Below are 18320 nucleotides of genomic sequence, written 5' to 3' on the forward strand. Positions count from 1 at the left end.
ACATGGCCTAGAGTAATACAAGATATGATCAACGACTCCTCCTCAGTAGGCACGATCCATGGATGCACAACCTAGAAAAAAAGATAGATACATTTAAATCATAAAATATAATAATTTTCACAATTGGGTTAACATTGTAACAGTCAAATTCTACGACAGATTAATAATATGTTGCATCAAATTACCCAGCTGTTGCATAGTTTGTAGTAGATGGTTAAAATTCATTTTAGTCGGGTTCTGAGAACCAAAGCAACACATGGATAATCTGATGCAAAATATCAATCATCTGTCGTAACAGATTACCAATCTTTTGCACCATTTGCACAAGATTGGTAATCTATTGGGTTACATATTATGCAACAAATGATCTGTATGTGTATTAACAATATGTTACATCATAATACACATCTGTTGCATAATTTTCAGTAGATGGTTAATCTGTTAGGAGTTAAGTTCAGAGAACCAAAGCAACAGGTGGGTAATCTGATGTAAGCTATCAATCGTCTGTCATAATAGATTATCCATCTATTGCACCAGTTGGCACAGGACGGTTAATCTGTTGTAATAGATTTCCCGTTTGGTGCATCAAATATAACATCTGTTGCAGCAGATATAACATCTGTTCAACATTTTTCATTGAGTAAAACTATTTTACTTGAAGAAGACGTACTGCATCATTCGAAGGGTTAAAGAGATCAGCCTCCTTAATTTTGGTGTTTCTCTTTTCATCCAACCACCTAAACATCCTTGGACGAGAAACCTCATCCGGGTAATCCATTACCTGCTTTCGGAGGGGAGGAATGACTTCAAATGCTCAAGCCTAAAAAATGTAAATAGGAATCAAGCAAAAAAAGTCATAATAACTATATTCAATATAACTTAATGGATGATTTAAAATAGTGATTAATTTTACCATAAAAGCCCAAGGAAAGCCGTATATTATGGTCATCCTTGAGGATAGCTTTGTCAGTAAATATTGGACAGTCAAGTAAAAGCTGTCATATCCTTAGGGATAATTGTTGAATTTATCAAAATCCTTAGCACGCACAAACAAATCGTCTTCTATGACCTTGCTGACGTATCTTGCCAATGTAACCGAATGGGAAACCAAACTAAGCACAATTTCTCCCTATACTGCTTTATTATGGTTATATCCATGAGATCTGTCAATAAATTCAATGATTTGTAGCCACATCGAGCAATGTCAAACAACCCATTTATTTTTTCCTTGAGTTTTCTTGCCTTGGATCTTTTGTGGGGTGTTCACTTGGAGATGGGTGGTTCTTCTGGATGATGGCATCTCAAGCCCGTCACTATGGCAAACTCTTACAAGCTAAAACAAGCTGGCATGCCATAATAGTTGATCCAGATTTCATCCATCTTTTTGCCCCCCTCCTCTGAATTTTTATCATCCCCAATGTAATTGATCCTGCGCTTGAGAAGACCATATACCATCCTCATTAGGAAATGAGCAGGGGCGTCCTCAGCCAGCTAAAGAAAGCATTCAAAGCAGCTCTTCTTAAAAAGTACGTATATGTTTTCGTCCTTCATAATTTTCCTAAAATAAATAAATTTACTCCTCCCCTAACATTTAAGTACAATTTCAGTTAGTTCTTCTTCTACTTTTTTTTCATTTACCGGCATTGCAACTTGAAACTTTTCAAAACGTTTAGTTTTGACAGGATCATGCTGGGATGTCAATATAATTCACTCCCCATTGTGATCTATTATCATTATGTTGATGATCATTTTTTTTCTCTTTCTCTTTCTCACTCTCTAATTCCTCCTCTTTCTCACTTTTATTTTCATCTTCATCTATAGACCCTTGTCTATCTCCCTCAACATTGTTTTCATATCTTTCCTCATCTTCACTTTATTTTCCAGATTGAGATTGTTCAGGAAGCTCCTCCAAATCCCTCTGTACTGTAGCCCTTTTTTTTGGGTGGTCAGACGTTGATCCACTTTTACTTTTTTTTTTCTTTTGGGAGACATGTTTTACCTATAAACAGTAGAAAAAACAAAAATTACATTACAATTGATGTATGCATAAATTTTTAAAAATACATTACAAACACCACCAATAACGACACACCAACAGCCACCATCACCACAAACTTGTGGGTTATTTTCAAACTTACCAAACTTTCTTAATCCATAATAAAGTAATTGTGACCTCCACTCAATTATTAAAACTTTTGACACCTACACCTCATTTTAAAACTCTTTTATCACCTACAGCCCAAAGCCTCAAAACACCAACAGAGGTAACATCAATTTGTTAGTTCTAGACCTCAAAATATGTGCTCCAATCATACCTCTCAAGTTGAAGAATAATCACTTATCAATATAGATTCTTTCTTTATATAATCACCACTAACAGAAAGACCATAATTTTTTGGTGACAAATGACATAAATGGATGGGGTAAATCTCAAGCCGCTATCTAAGCAAAGCCATGAGGTGTCCTGAGCAAATCTTCTCACAGATACAAATTCTGGATTATCAACACCAAAGTCCACTTTGATTACTTCTATAAGCAAATCACATAACTGATATTTCCACAAAAATTGTACCTCTGATGTTGTGCATTGGATAAACCATAAGATTCAAGGGATGAGGCTGTTCTCACTATGGTTTTGTTAAGTGCAGAGAGAATCCACCATAAGCTAAAAGGCATTTCACAAGGAATTATTTTTATTGGAGTGTAATCATCAACCAGTTTAGTCATGGAAAACCTAAAAGAATTCCACAGATTGTTACACCATTAACGATACCCAACCACTCTCGTGGTATCAAGATTGTTCTTATCGGACTGGAAGGACAAACTAAGAAAGTTAACAACTTCCAAAGAAATTTAATAGAAATAGCTTATTAAACCTTATGGCACAAATGTTGCAAATCTGAGTAGTGTATAAGATGAGGGTAAATCGAAGAGCAGTTGCACCACATTCGTCAATACTATTTGGGAAGTCCATTGTCAGTCCCTTTTTTCCCTCTCAAGTTATTTGTCCTCTAGGTTGCCTCTTCTAATTTCTTATGAAGACCGCCAAGTGTAATTCCATTAATAACTTCAAAAGGATCAACAACATTTGCCAACGACTTCGACGTTTTATGCCAAAGAGCATCGCAGATCATTGGATGTAAATAAACCGGCAAATCATTTTAAAATGAATAAGATCTTGTTGTGATGACAGTAGAAAGATCGAATAATATAACTACTTCATTTAGATAGACTATGAGCTACAAATATATAACTGTCATATATTCACACTATTTAATAATCAATTTTGAGCACTGGAAAAGCCAAGAATCATGGAAAGAAATATCTAGGTGAAAATGATATCTACTGTGCCTAAAATAGATTCAAAAAATCAAACTCAACCTATAGCATAAGGCTCAATAAGAAAGATTGTTTTTTCAATGTTTTCCATCCTTTGAAAATGGTACATCATCTCCCAGCTTTATTCCCAGCATCACCATACATGCAACCCAGAAGATGAGAATATCATGTCCGATTTCAAAAAAAGAAATTGAATAAAATTTTTTGAAATCGGCATTGTCATCTGGATACCCTAATACAGATTACGAAAAAATTCCAGATGGTATCCAGCACATCTGGATCTTGAAAGAGCTCAACAATTTACTTCCTGGAAAATTTCCTACCAACCAAATTTCCGGATTCTTCTTCATTTCTTGCAACAACCAGCGATCATCACAAACACCAAATTCCTTCTGCTCATCCTCACATAGTGTCACATACCAAGCAGAAATACTATGACCCCACCAAATTTATCTTGAGATGCACCAATCACGAATGTTCTTAAACCATCTGCATGCTCATCACACAATTATTCATGATGTAGAGGACAATAGATTCTTAAGAAGGTGAGGTATTAGGAAATGAGAAAGATGACAAAAAACATCTTGTATAAAGTTTTTTAAGAAAGCCTCCTGTGTAAAGTTTTATCTTTAAAATCCTTAACAAAAATTCTACATCTATGACTGATGAGATACTTGCACGAAAGTAAATTTTTATATAGTATCTATTTCTGCAATGAACAAAAAGGACAATATATAGAATAGAACCTAAAACAGTCGTTAGAAAAATTTCATGAGCTACTTAATACTCTACAAATTACCTCACTTCTTATTGAGTCTTCGTGGATCCATTCTCTTTCGTATGTTTTCTGTGATTGGCTTTTGTATACTCTTTAGCTTCTTAATATGGGTTAAAGTTTCTTTAGAATCACCCTATCCATATTTTATTTTTATTGGTAAGCATCAACAATACATAGCTCACGAAGCATATCAAAACTAATGTATCTGTTATAGAACAAGTGGGCATAGAGTCATTTATTGTCCTTATGTAAAGTTTCAAACCAGTTTCTACTATGAACAGACTAATACGATCACTACTCCACAAGTCAACACCTTGCTTACAGAGCATATCTAATCAGATACTTCTCTTCTGTACATAGGGTTATTTCTTGTCAATAAAAAAAGCTTTGGAATTAGTTTCTACAATGAACACACTAACACCGGCACTACGCAATCAGTCAATATCTAGCTTTCAAAGCATCCACATCAAAACTTATGCATCTTTTGTAGAAAAAATGGACAAAGTCAATTTTTTCCCTTCCGAAAATTTTTGAACCAGCTATGATGATGAACATACTTACACCATCATTATGCAACCAATGAATCATACTACCAATCCATACAACCAATAAGCAATATTCTGGGTTGTAATATAAAAGACTTCTTTGAGCATAGGAGATTCTGCTTTTATGCCTTTTTTTTTATAATCGATTATGCTTATATGCCTTCTCCATAACATATATGTGAATCATTGTATTCTTTTATTACATTAAAAAACAAACTGATTGCAAAAGTCTCTGCTGTAATAAATTGTCGCAAAGTTAATCATTTACTTTAAAAAATAGTCGATGTATCTTTTATCAACCAACAGATTCTATTTTGAATGGTTTTATCTGTTTATAAAGGAAGAACAAAAATAAATTTCAAAATCTATTTCAAGTTACAATCACAGAAATGCAGTAAAAAATTATAAGAAGATATACAAATATACCCAAACACCCCCAAGTCATATCAAATACAAACCAAAAAATTATGAGATCAGACCTAAAGAAAATTCAAATTCCAAAATAGAACAGTAGAATCACAAAAGTAAGAGAAAGAAGATGTTGTTACAATTTTTTTTGAATTCGAATCTGATATACCCCGATATCCGGTAAGAGATTGTGGGTACAACTATTAAGTCGGACCTTAGTTGCTTGTTTGGTATCTTAATTCAATATATCAAGCTTCATTGTCTAACAGTAAAATTAGTGAAAGTTTGAGAGCGTCATCAGGGAACACTATGTTGCTTTAAGTTTGAGAGTGTCATCAGGGAACACTATGTTGTTCAATAAGAGAAATGTAGTGGATGACTCTTACACCAGATCCTAATTCAGTCAAAAATTATTTATTCATAGTTCAGAAATTTTTATGCGGATATCAATTGACAATTGGTTCTATCATTGTTGAGATAATAACTGCAATATGGACATTCCACAAATATAATTTCAACTACTGGTAAACACTTATTAATGCTCTAATGTTTAGAACTCCAGAAAGGAATTTCAATTCAGATATAGTTAGAAAGTAAATCAAGATATCTCAATTAAAAAAAAGATACATAAATAGATAAGCCACACACTATTTGTCGAGGAATAAGAGCGACAAACCCCTTTCAACCCACACCTCAGGATTTGACCAAAGTTATCATAAATGACAGTGGGACGAAAGTTAATTTGAAGTCATTTATTGCGAAAGCTTTAAATTAATAGAAAATTCTGTCAACCCAGACTTGTATAATGATGTCCGAAAGACCGTCCAGGGAAGTATAAGGCTCTATGAGATTTATACGCATATATATATGGTGTAAAGCTTGTGAATGAAAAAGATACAATGTAAATGGCAAAGAGATCTGAAGCGGTGTTTCCCTGAGAGAGCACACAGTGGTATATGTAAAGAACACGTGTTGGGCTATTTCACGCCATACTTTATTTTCTTTTCTTTTATAATAAATAGAGTAATTAGATTTTAAAGTTAAGAAGGGTATTTACGTAATTTCACTTTAAATTTTTTGAGTTGGTGATTTTAAGGTAGTCTAGATAGATATAGATAAAGATATAGATATAGATATAGATCTAAACATGTACATATACACATATATGTTTTACCACCACAAGTTTCAAGTGGTTGATGAATTATTCATTTTATATTTGTCATATAGGATTTCTTTGTCTTGTTGCCACAGGAAAAGAGAGACGCATCAATTTGAACCATATTTGTGTTAGAATTATTTTTCTCTTGTAATTAAAATCTTTTCTTATTTTTAAAGTCAAATATTTACAAAATCATTGATTACATTGCTATTACGTACTTAAAACTTTAAAAATCTTGTATTTTTAAAATTTTTCTTATTCTTATTGTTTTATATTTATTTCTACATATTTCAAATCTACTTAAAATCAAATTTAGTTGATTAATAATTCTTAAACTAATGAAAAAAGTACCAGTTGTCATTAATTTTGATGAATTCTAATAACAAAGGTTTTACCACAAATATATTTAATTAATTTTCAACTCCTAAATTAGGAAAAAATATTAAAATTTTTATGACTTCTAATAAGAAAAGATTTTATCATAAATACATTTAATTAATTTTTAACTCTTAAATATTTAAAAAAAGGTGAAAAAATAATTTTATCTAAAGAAGGACTTTTAATAAAGAGGAAAAAATTCAAACAACATTTATAAGATGCTTCACACTTTTTAATATATTATAGAATAGATTATAGAATAGATTATAGATAGATATACATATAGATTATAGATTATACATATAGATTATAAATATAGATAAAACTTAATATTTCCTAATATTTAGGTAAAGATTAAGTTATTTTTTAAATTTAATTTTTGAATTTTATAGATACATAAAATCAAAAAACAAATAAAACTTCTACAATGATGGACCAACCCATCTAAATCCGAAAAATGTAAATGGAAATGCGCCCATATCAGCCTTCAAGTCTACCCAGCCACCCCTATTTCTTTTGGACATATAAATACCCTCTTAGGGTTTCCTAATGGGCAAAATTCAGAAATAGCATACTTATCCCCTTAATTATGAGTTTTCATAATTATATAATATAACAAGTTGTATTTTGTATTTTTGCAAACTGTTGCTACAAAAATACAAATACATATGCTTTTTACCGCCCTTATGATCGATATGTATTTTGTATTTTTGCAAACTGTTGCTACAAAAATACAAATAATACAAATACATATGCTACAAAATGTATTTTGATAAAAGTGTTGTCATTTTTTGTAATTTAATACTTAACTATGCTACTTTATGTATTTTTTCCTTTCCTAATCCATTCCACTCTTTCTACCTCTTCTTCAACTTCAGGTGAAAATGGAGCTTCAGCCAAATCTTCAATTCATCCTGCTCCTCTTTCGGATCATAAACTTTGTACCATGGAAGATGGAAGTATGTTCCGGTGTAAGCTTTCAGAAGTAAGCTCCTATTTATTCAATCTTTAAAAATCATTTGATGTAGCTGAGATCTCTTTAGATGGGTTGTATCATTGTTTTTGGTGTTGATTTAAGGGTCAAAGGTTCCTGGAACTGATTGCATGTCCAGGTAACTTTGTACCTTAGTTTGTTCAACCATGGATTGTTCTTCATACTCACTATTCTTTGCTGACAGTTGTGGCATAGATGGAGATACTGAGAAGCTCGGACCCGCAATGCTCTTGGACTGCCTTTTGTTCTCAGGTGTATTAGTTGCCTAGATATCACATGAACCTTACTTTTTCTTAAGTGTCCTTTCTTATGGTTGAGTTTGTATATGCTAGTAAGATTCTGGGTATCTTTGTTAACATCCTGACTTGTAAATAGATGTTCGTAGTCAGTGATAGAACTATTATCTATAGCCTTCATCCTTCTTATGATTTTGTTGCTGATAATCTGATGTAAGGGCACTGTAACTTGTCACTATTTAAGATCTTCTTGCCTTATATTTCCATCTGCTGAAATAATGATATGTTAAACTAGCCTTTATCTATTGTTGTATTTGCTAGATGATCTGCCAACTGATTTCCTTCTCTCTTTATGTGCTAAAAACCTACTTGCTTATGTCTCAATATTGAAGTTATGTGCTCAATTGCATCTAATAGATTCCATGGACAATCCCATTCCTTAGTCAATATCTTCATCATAAGTAATGAATCAGTTTGTATAATGACTTTTTGAAATTGAGATTGACCACAGTGTATAGCTGCTTTTAGAATAGCATATGTTTCTGCCTCAGTATTTGTAGTATCAGTAATCCTAGGTCCCTCTGCATAAATTAAATCTCCCATGTGTTCCCTTAGGCAAAAAACATAGGAACTTACACCAGGATTACCTCTAGATTCCCCATTTGTGTTGTACTTCACCCATCCTTCTTTTGGCACCCTCCATTCTACTTTTGTAATTATCAGTTTAGTTCTCCAAAGCCCCAATTCAATAAGAATATCTAGCCACTTAAATGGAAAATTTTGTCCTGCATTCCTCACTCTTAATAACAGACCAATATTTCTTTGAATATTGTCTATTACCATGTGAGATGACAAATTTTTTCTTTCATGTTTTGCTTTATTTCTTCTCTTCCACAGTTCCCATAAGATCAAACTTGGAATAGCTTGGTAATATACTTTAGGTTTTCCAGAAACTTGAGCATTCCACCATCTCATGATCAATTCTCTAAGACTTACTCCAGCTATGCTTATACCTGCAAATAAAGAAAAAAAGGACCATGTCCTATTAGCAGTGCCAGACTTAAGAAACACATGTAAAATGGTTTCTTGATTTGGCATGGTGTAACACCAGCACCTAGTAGGTCCTTTAATTCCCCATCTTCTCAGATTATCATTCACTACAATCTTTCCTTTCCAAAACCTCCACATAAGAAAAGCTATTTTAAAAGGTAAACCTTTCACCCAAATGTTTTTATATAAACCATTCATCTCATCCCTTTGTCTAATAAAGTTCCATGCTGATTTAATTGAGAATTTTCCTGTTGCCTCAAGCTGCCAAATAGAAATATCCTGCCCTTCACTCCAATTTGATATTTTGACAGTTTGGATGATATGATCAGCAATATATACTGTTACCAGTACTGATATTACATTTTCATCCCACTGTCCCAGTTTGATTAATTCCTTCACATACTGATAACTCATATCTCATTTCTTTGAATCTTCTATTAAAATATACAAGTCCTCTTCTCTTGTCCAGTTATCATACCACAGATGTGAATTTCCATTTTTGATTCTCCATATTATCTAATGCTCAACCAAGTCCCTTTCTTGTAACATCTTCTTCCAAACTTGAGAGCCTGCTCCAGTTTTCTACTCAATCTCATTTGGGTGCAACGACAAAGTTTACTCCATTTAACCCAATGCCTACTTTTACCTCCAATATGAGTACTCCAAAAAAATTGGGCAAACATTTTTTGAATGGTAGACATTATATTTAAAGGAGAATTCATCACTAATAAACAATGCAAAGGAATGCTTTGTAGTACATGTTTAATAAGAATAGCTCTACCTTCATAAGATAACAATTTTCCTTTCCATCCTTGAAGCTTCCCACTAATCTTATTCATTATTCCCTAATAGTAAGCTTTTTTCTTTCTCATGTGAAAAATAGGGCAACCTAGGTAAGTAAAAGGAAAATCTTTCCTCAAAATCCCTGTAGCCACTTCTATCATAATAGCCACACTATGAGACACACTCTTATGCAAGTAAATAGAACTTTTCTCCTTGTTTATCCTCTGCCCTGACATCTTCTCATACCTCTCTAAAGTAGTAGTCACCATTTGCAGTGTTTGGAGATTAGCTTTGCATAAGATGATCATGTCATCTGCAAATGCAAAATAATTCACTTTAGGACTCTCCCTTGGCATACCAAAGAGCTTAAAATCTCTTTTGAGCATCAAGGATTTTAAAGCTCTTGACATAACCTATGCTTCTATAATAAATAAAGTGGGAGATAAAGGATCCCCATGTTTCAAACCTCTTGAGAATTTAAAAAAACCATTTGATTGCCCATTCAACAAAACTAAATACCAGTTATTTCCAACTAACTTGTAAACCATATCAATCATCATCTTACAGAATCCAACCTTCCTTAATACGTTCATAAGAAATATCAAATGTACTCTGTCATAAGCTTTCATCATATCAAGCTTTATAACCATGTTAGGAATACTTCCTCTCTTCCTTATTTCAGCAATAATTTCCTGAACCATTAAAATATTCTTTGCTATACTTCTATCTTGAATAATTCTTGAAAAAATCTTATTCACAAAATTACTCAATGATATAGGTCTCATATCAACAAAGGTATTTACCACAAGCTTCTTGGGTAACAATACCAAATTTGTATGAGCAACAGATTTTGGTAATTCAAACTCATAAAAAATTCTATCACCATATTATGAATATCCTTACCAATTATTTCCCAAGCATTCTGAAAAAAGCTCCAGTCATGCCATCTGAACCTCCTGCACTGGATTTGTTCAACCCCATCACTGCATCCTTAACTTCCTACATATCTGCTATCTTAATCCTTTCTTCATTCTAAGTAGTATTCACTACTGTGGGAAATTTTCTCAACATTTTAAAATCATTATTGTCTGCCTCTTTTGAAAACTGCTATTGAAAGAAGTTTACTGCTTCCTGGGCTATTAGTTGTTGATCTTCTATCTACTCCCCTTCAACATTTTGTATTTTGGAAACCTTAAGCCTACTTCTTCTACCTTTCACCACTGCATGAAAGAATTTCGTGTTCTTCTCTCCATCTTTAAACAAGTCCATGCCAACCTTTTGTCTCTAGAAATCTTCTTCCCTTTTTAATTGCATATTCAACTCAGCCTGAGCTTTGAATAAATTCTGTCTATTTTGGCCTGATGGATTATCCTCAAATTGTTTCTCTCTCACTTTGATAACTTCTTCCAAAGTAGCAATTTCCTGAAAAATGTTAAAATATTCTCTACTCCATGTTGTTAGTGTTGTTTTAACCCTTTTTAGCTTATTATGAAAGATGATAAAAGGGTTTCCTATCACCTCAGTTCTCCAATTATTATTCACAACTTTCATACATGTCTTTTCTTTCAACCACATATTCAGAAACCTAAAAGGTTTTTGAAAATGCTCTTTAATAGTGATAACATTTATTTTCAATGGTGAATGATCAGATCCACTCCTAAATAAGTGTTCAACCTCCAGTTTTGGAAAAAGATAATGCAACCTATCATTACATAATACTCTATCCAATCTCTTAAATATACACTCTTCATCAATCCTCTCATTCCACCATGTATATTTGCTTCCCTTGAATCCCAAATCTTCCAAATTGCATAGATTGATACAGTGTTTAAAATCTTCTATTTCATTCATTGTGACTGATATCCCTCCCAACTTTTCTTTCTCACAAACTATTACATTGAAATCTCCTGCCACTACCCAAGGATCCTGATTTATCTGTGCTAATTCTTCCAGTGACTCCTACAATAAAAACCTTTCACCTCGGATGTATTTGGCATACACCAAGGTAACTACAATATTAATTCCTTCTTCTTCTTTGACCAATTTAATGGTCATCTACTGTTATTTATCTATAAACACTGTACATTTATCCCTTCTTCAATGAATGCTTAAATTTTTCCAGTTAAACTTGCAACTGCATAGTACATTCCTAATCTCCTTTTATACCCCTCAATGGTGCAAATTTATTGAAAAGGTTCCATCAAACCTACGAAAGAAAATTAATGTCTTTTCTATAAAGTAATAAACCTAGTAAATGCTTTTTGTGTATTTACTGATCTAATATTCCATACAAAACCATTCATTTAGACTTATTTTTGGTTGAATTCCTTGGCTGTATTGTAGAAGTTCTACCCACTTTCTCCTTCTTTTTCTGTATGCCCTGAGCTAACTTCAGCTTTTCTATCTGTCTTGGTGATAAATTTCCTTCTACCCTAACCTGTTCAATATTTTTCCCAAGATCTTCATGATCAAGATTATTTCTCTCCTTGTTACTTACTGCAATCTGATTTTCAACATATATTGCCAATGGTAACACATTTTCTATAACTTTCTCTGATTCTGCTCCTTCTTTAACTGGTATTATCTTCAAGTCATTTGTGTGCTCAACTTCTTTTGCAATATCTAGCCTCCCTGATTCATTTCTTTCCTCTTTGTCATCCTTGCTTTCATTTTTTTTGGCATTACTTGGTTCTCTACAACTATTGATTCCTCTTTACGCTCCTTTGCATTTGACTCTTCTCCTTGGCTACCTGATTTCTTTTGAAAACTATTTAATACCCAATCTTTTGTACTTTGACGTTGCCTTTTTTTCTCTATTTGTTTATTCAATACACTTTCCTCTTGCTCCCCTTGCATCAACACGTCAAAAGAATTAGTAACTGGAAGCTCTAGAAGTTTTCCTTCTTCCATCTCTCCTACAATAAGACAAAACTTGTCCTATTTGTATTTATTCCTTCTTGTTAGCCACTGCTGCTTAAAATGTCTTCTTCTCTTGTAAAAGTATTTCTCCTCCTGTGCTACTTAAGCAGTGTCTCTCTTTTCTCGCCTATTATTCTTGTCTTTACTTTATTAGTTCATCATATATTATTAGCACGACTCTACCAAGTAAATATTTTGAAAAGATCAAAGGTGTGTCTTCATTAAAGCCATGTCAACAGCGGATGAGCATAATAAATAAATTAAATATGATTTATTTGATCATTGCCTAGCTTAATTCTTATAAACGAAGTTATTGTAGACATCATGATAAAAATTACTATAACACTAATATGTGAATTCAAGGGGTTGTGGAGAGTATCGTTCTCATATTTTAAGATTTAGAAGAAAAGCAATTATATAATTGGTAAGGAGAGCCTTATTAGCGGTGCTATTATTTTATATTAATAAAGGATAAAAATGTATACCTAGTTGTGGGAAGGTGAGAATTACAAGAAATAATAATTATGGATGTCACACCCCTTTTTTAAACCAAAAAGATTACATTTAAGTTTGAAAGGATTTTATTATTAAGTGACAAAAAGAAAAATTTGTTTCAAAAAGGATTGTTTATATTCAAAACTTAGAGTCACCACTTGGCATAAATTGGGTGTGCCAAGTCACCTTTGAAAATCCTTTTTCAAAATAGTTTTGACTCTTTAAAATTGATCCACGAATAGAGATTCTGGTTAACGAATTTTGTTGACTGAGGGGAAGGTGTTAGGCACCCCCCAATCCCGTGGTTTGACCATGGTCACTTCGTGAAGTATATATCAGCTCTAGACACTATAAAATGTATAAAGCAACAAAAACACACAAAAATAATCAATCAAACAAACAAAAAAAACAAATCCAAAAATATAGTGTCCAGTCCAATTTATATAGTCCCAAAAATAGAAAAGTGCAAAAATGTAAACCTACTTTATTCTAGAATAATCCTAAACTATGCTTCAATGCTTTACCAGATGCCTCGGGACTTCATCACAAACGTCTTTCGAGTACAAGGTACTTCGGGACATTTCCTGGTGAATAAATACAAATGAACTCGGGGCATTCCCTGGCTAAATAAATTTATTTTCCAAATGCTATCATTAAACAAAACATTTCAAACATTGAACAATCCATAATCATCCATTTCTACAATTTTCCTACCCAAACTTAGTATTTGCCTACCCATTTAACAATCTAAAACATGATACTATCGATTTTAACAATATCCATCAATGAATCAAAAATAATTACTTTATCAATCTTTCAATCCCCGCCCTAAATTCCTTTTTATTCTTAATGAGATACCATTTCATTACACAATTTATAACTCGAAGGATTCAAACAAGTGGAAATTTCATCATCAACCAAGACCAACCAACAAACGATATTCAATCCAACACACTAAATATAATAAACAATGAAATAAAAAGAGGGAAAGAGTTGAATTGGACCTCAATTGTCAATTTCTATATATCGAAGATAGAACAATATCTAAAATACCTCAATCTAACCTTAATCACGAACTAATTTCTGACCTCGATAGACCCATTTTGGATTTCTAAACTTTGGATCAGTTTTTTCGATACGATTTAACTGAAAACAGGAAAAGAATAACTTTTGACGTGATTTTAAATCCTAATGAAATTGGTGGTACTATTTTCTGGCAGATTTTTTTGGAACAGTGGCCAAGCCATAGCTTTTGAGGTTTCTAGTGATAATTTTGATGACTCTCAGGCAAAATTCATTGGAGAAGTGCCTCTTCTCTTGATTCTTGTTCCCTCTCTCTCCCGATTCTCTTTATTTCTCTATTTTTTCTTCAATTCAGGTAATATGCTGACCTGATTTTGTGATAGGGTGGTTATTCTGGTGAAACACTTTGTGACAATATGTGAGTGTGTACTAATATTCCAGTTAGGTGTATATGGTGTATATGGGTGTGTGTTGGTGAGGTCGGTGGGGATGAGTTAAATTCAGGTGTGTGTTGTATGTGCCCGTGAAGAAGAAAAGAAAAAAATGGAGTGTCTTTGTCGAAAAGACAATAGTTGTGTGTATATATTATTATTGTGGTCTATTCTATTAATGGAACCATTCCCCCTTTTTGTGTGTATTCTGTGTATGTATATAGTGGGGAAAACATAAGTAGAGGTTAGGGTGGGGTAGGGGTAGGTGGCTATGGGGTATATTGGGGTAAAGGGTGGGGTGGTGATATGTCAAAATTTGATAGGGAGGGGTTGTTATTTTGTTCAAATTGGAATTATGTGGGAAATTACGGATAAAATTTGTTTTAAAGTTTGTTATTATTTTGTCATTTTGTGAAAAAATTATGGAATAGGGTTAGTGTGTGTGTGGTAAGATGGAGTAAAGCATTAAAATAAATTTTGAATGGACAAAATTATTTGTCTACATCATGCCCCCCTTGGATGTAAACACAAAGTGTTTTTAGACAAAGAAGTAGGCAACAAGACAAAAAATTTTCCTGACTATTATTCAAAAGAAGGAAATAAAAGGAAGAAGGCCAATCGAGTTTTGATTTTGAGCATCCTACCTATCCCAAGTTATATAGGATTCATATCGCAGATAGTTCAAGGATTGACAAAGAGGGACAATACCAAGTTGGAGAGTCGAGTGAGATCCTATCGAGGTTCTGGTCCGCGGCTTTGTCATTACATTAAAAATAAAAATAGAAAGTTAAATAGATAAATAAAATTATAAAATTCCTATCTATGCAGCTTCTTTTGGACTCTTGACTTGAGTTTCTGATGCTTCCAAATTAACAAAATATCTGATGTTCTTTGGGTTGAACTTTAGAATAGATTCTTTCTTCATACAAAATTTAATATTGGAGATGATGTCAAATATTGACCATGTTCTGTAGGTGGTACTTTTGAACCTTGATCCTGAATTTGAAAATCTTCACTCTATTGTTTAGGTGGGTTCCTGACTTACAATTTCTTTACCTTGTTTCTTGACTTTCAATTCATCACCCTGTTATCCAGGCAGGCTCCTGGCTTGCTATTTTTAATCTATTAATTTTCAATTTCACCGCCTTGTTCTTCAGGTGGGGCTCCCGACTTGTAATTTCCCTACTTTATTGACTATTAATTTCTTCACCTTGTTTCTTGAATTTTAATCTCTTAACCTTGTTGCTTGACTATCAATTTCTTCACCCTATTCTTCAGGCGGGCTCCTGACTTGTCATTTCATCACCCTGTTGTTCAGACGGGCTCCTGACTTGCCATTTCATCATCCTATTCTTTGGGAGGGCTCCCAACATGTAATATCATCACCCTATTCTTTAGACGGGCTCCTAAATTTTAATTTCCTCACTCTGTTCTCTGGATGAGCTCCCGACTTTTAATTTTATTTCCTTATTTTCCGGGCGGGCTCCCGAGTTGCAATTTCTTCACTCTGTCCTTCGGGAGAGCTCTGGACTTTTAATTTCATCATCCTGTTCTTCAGGCGGACTCCTGATTTACAATTTCCTTACTCTATTCTTCGAGCGAGCTCCAGACTTGTAATTTCATCACCCTATTCTTTGGGCAGGCTCCCGACTTGCGATTTCCTCACTCTATTCTCTGGGAGGGCTCCTGAATTGTAATTTCATCACTCTATTATTTTGGCAGGCTCCTGAGTTGTAATTTCTTCACTCTGTTCTCCAAATGAGCTCCCGACTTATAATTTTATCACCATGTTCTTCAGGCGTCTTCTGACTTGCAATTTCCTCACTCTGTTCTTTGAGCGAGCTTCTGACTTGCGATTTCATTACCCTATTCTTCGGGCGGGCTCCCGACTTGTAATTTCCCCACTCTGTTCTCCGGGCAAGCTATTGACTTACAATTTCATCACCTTATTCTTCAAGTGGGCTCTCGAGTTGCAATTTCTTCACTCTGTTCTTTTGATGAGTTCCTACTTGTAATTTCATTATCTTGTTTTCAAGAGGGCTCCTAACTTTTAATTTTCTTATTCTTTTCTTCAGGCTACCTCCCGACTTGGAATTTCATCACTCTATTCTTCAGGCGGGCTCCTGACTTGCAATTTCCTCACTCTATTCTCTAAGAGAGCTCCCGACTTTCAATTTCATCACCCTATTCTTCGAGAAGGCTCTCGACCTGTAATTTTCTTACCCTGTTCTCCAAGCGGGCTCCTGAAATCAAAATTATAACTAGAATAAAAATTATCCCAAAAAAAGATTATGATAAAGAAAGATTCCATATTTCAGAAAAATGAAGTCTCACTTTCTAGGAGGGTCCAAAAGTGAAGTTTCATATAACATGAATTACTTTTAATTTTTGCCCCAGTTTTCATCAAAATATTTTGCGGGCGTAAACCTAAACGCAACTACTTGCAACAGTTCATAATGCAAGGATGAATCAAGATCCTGATCAACAAATGCCCCTTTTGGGGGTAAAATTAAATGACTGAGACCAACAAATCCCTCTCTTAAGAATGAAAATGAAAGGTTCTTGCTAAAAGTACATCTTTTAGAATTAACAGTTCAAATTAGGAAGTGCACCTCCTAATCGTGAGACATGAAAGGCCCCAATTAGAGAATGTGTCTCTTAGGGGTACAAGATGATGAGTTTTACCATAATTGGAATTACCAAACCTATATAGAAAGACTGCTTTTGAATTTGCAGAATTGATGAATTGCACCTCTGGACATTTTCTCTTTGAAGACTTTGCTTTGAAGGTAGCAAATGTTCCTATTTCATTCAAAGAAAACTTGTGAGTTAAAAATAGGGTGGTTGTCTTGCGGCTTAGACTTTTGAGGCAATTTCTCTTGCACTCGTGGCAGTTAAATCTTGCGTCCAATCATTAGCATTGGTTAACTTGTTGCACTATTGATCAAAACTCAGACTATTAAGAGTGGTTTTTAAACTAACACAGTATCTCTTCTTTGCTATGTTTCTCAGATAATTCCTTTTAAACCTTGGTACTTCCACGAATCCCCCAAATCTTTCTGTTGACAACAACCTTCTGCATGCCTTATTTTGACTCACAATCATGTTTCTTTCAGGTGCTGGCTTTTGTCTTTCCTTGTATAATTAAAGAAGCTGGTGGCCAGTTTTGAAGGGTTTTCGCCAACAATCCTCTCTTATTTTCTTTCTCTCGGCTCACTATGGCCCTAGTGTCCATTAGGGCTTTCATCAATGAGACTCTTATTTTCATTTCTCTCAACTCACAGTCGTCTTACGATGCCCGTGAGGGTTTTCATTGATAAGACTTTCTAATTTTTATCTCTCTGAACTTACTATCACCTTACGGTTCCCGTAAGATTTTTCACCAATAAGACTCTCTTATTTTTATTTCTCTCCCGATTCCTTATGTTAGAAATACGAGTAGTTCAAAAAATGTTTCATCATATCCATTGCATGCTTAGCCTTAACATGCTTACAACATTTGGAATCGACTCAAATAATGAGGATTAACTCATGCCCCAGTTTCTTTTGGCTCATGATTCTAATTGTTTATTTAGTTGGACCGAGCCCCGAGTAGAGCAGCCTATGTATCTCACCACCAAGAGAGGATAATTAGGTCACGCATTGTTCTGACAACTCGTTCTTTTGCATGATTCTAGGTTTTTTATTTTTTTCTTTTATTGACTCTTTCCTTTTGGAGATTTTTTCTGACTCTATTTTTCTTGACACTCTTCTCTTTTCTTTCTTTTTGGACATAATTTTTT

General features: G+C 33.7%; 1 pseudogene; it reads right to left on the reverse strand.

The window, feature by feature from the left end:
- Nucleotides 1–2318: 2318 nt before the first annotated feature.
- LOC124898588 lies at nt 2319–12580 on the reverse strand (annotated as a pseudogene).
- Nucleotides 12581–18320: the final 5740 nt, after the last annotated feature.

The sequence above is a fragment of the Capsicum annuum genome, chromosome 5, assembly GCF_002878395.1.
Source record: "Capsicum annuum cultivar UCD-10X-F1 chromosome 5, UCD10Xv1.1, whole genome shotgun sequence".
In the NCBI taxonomy this organism is placed as follows: domain Eukaryota; kingdom Viridiplantae; phylum Streptophyta; class Magnoliopsida; order Solanales; family Solanaceae; genus Capsicum; species Capsicum annuum.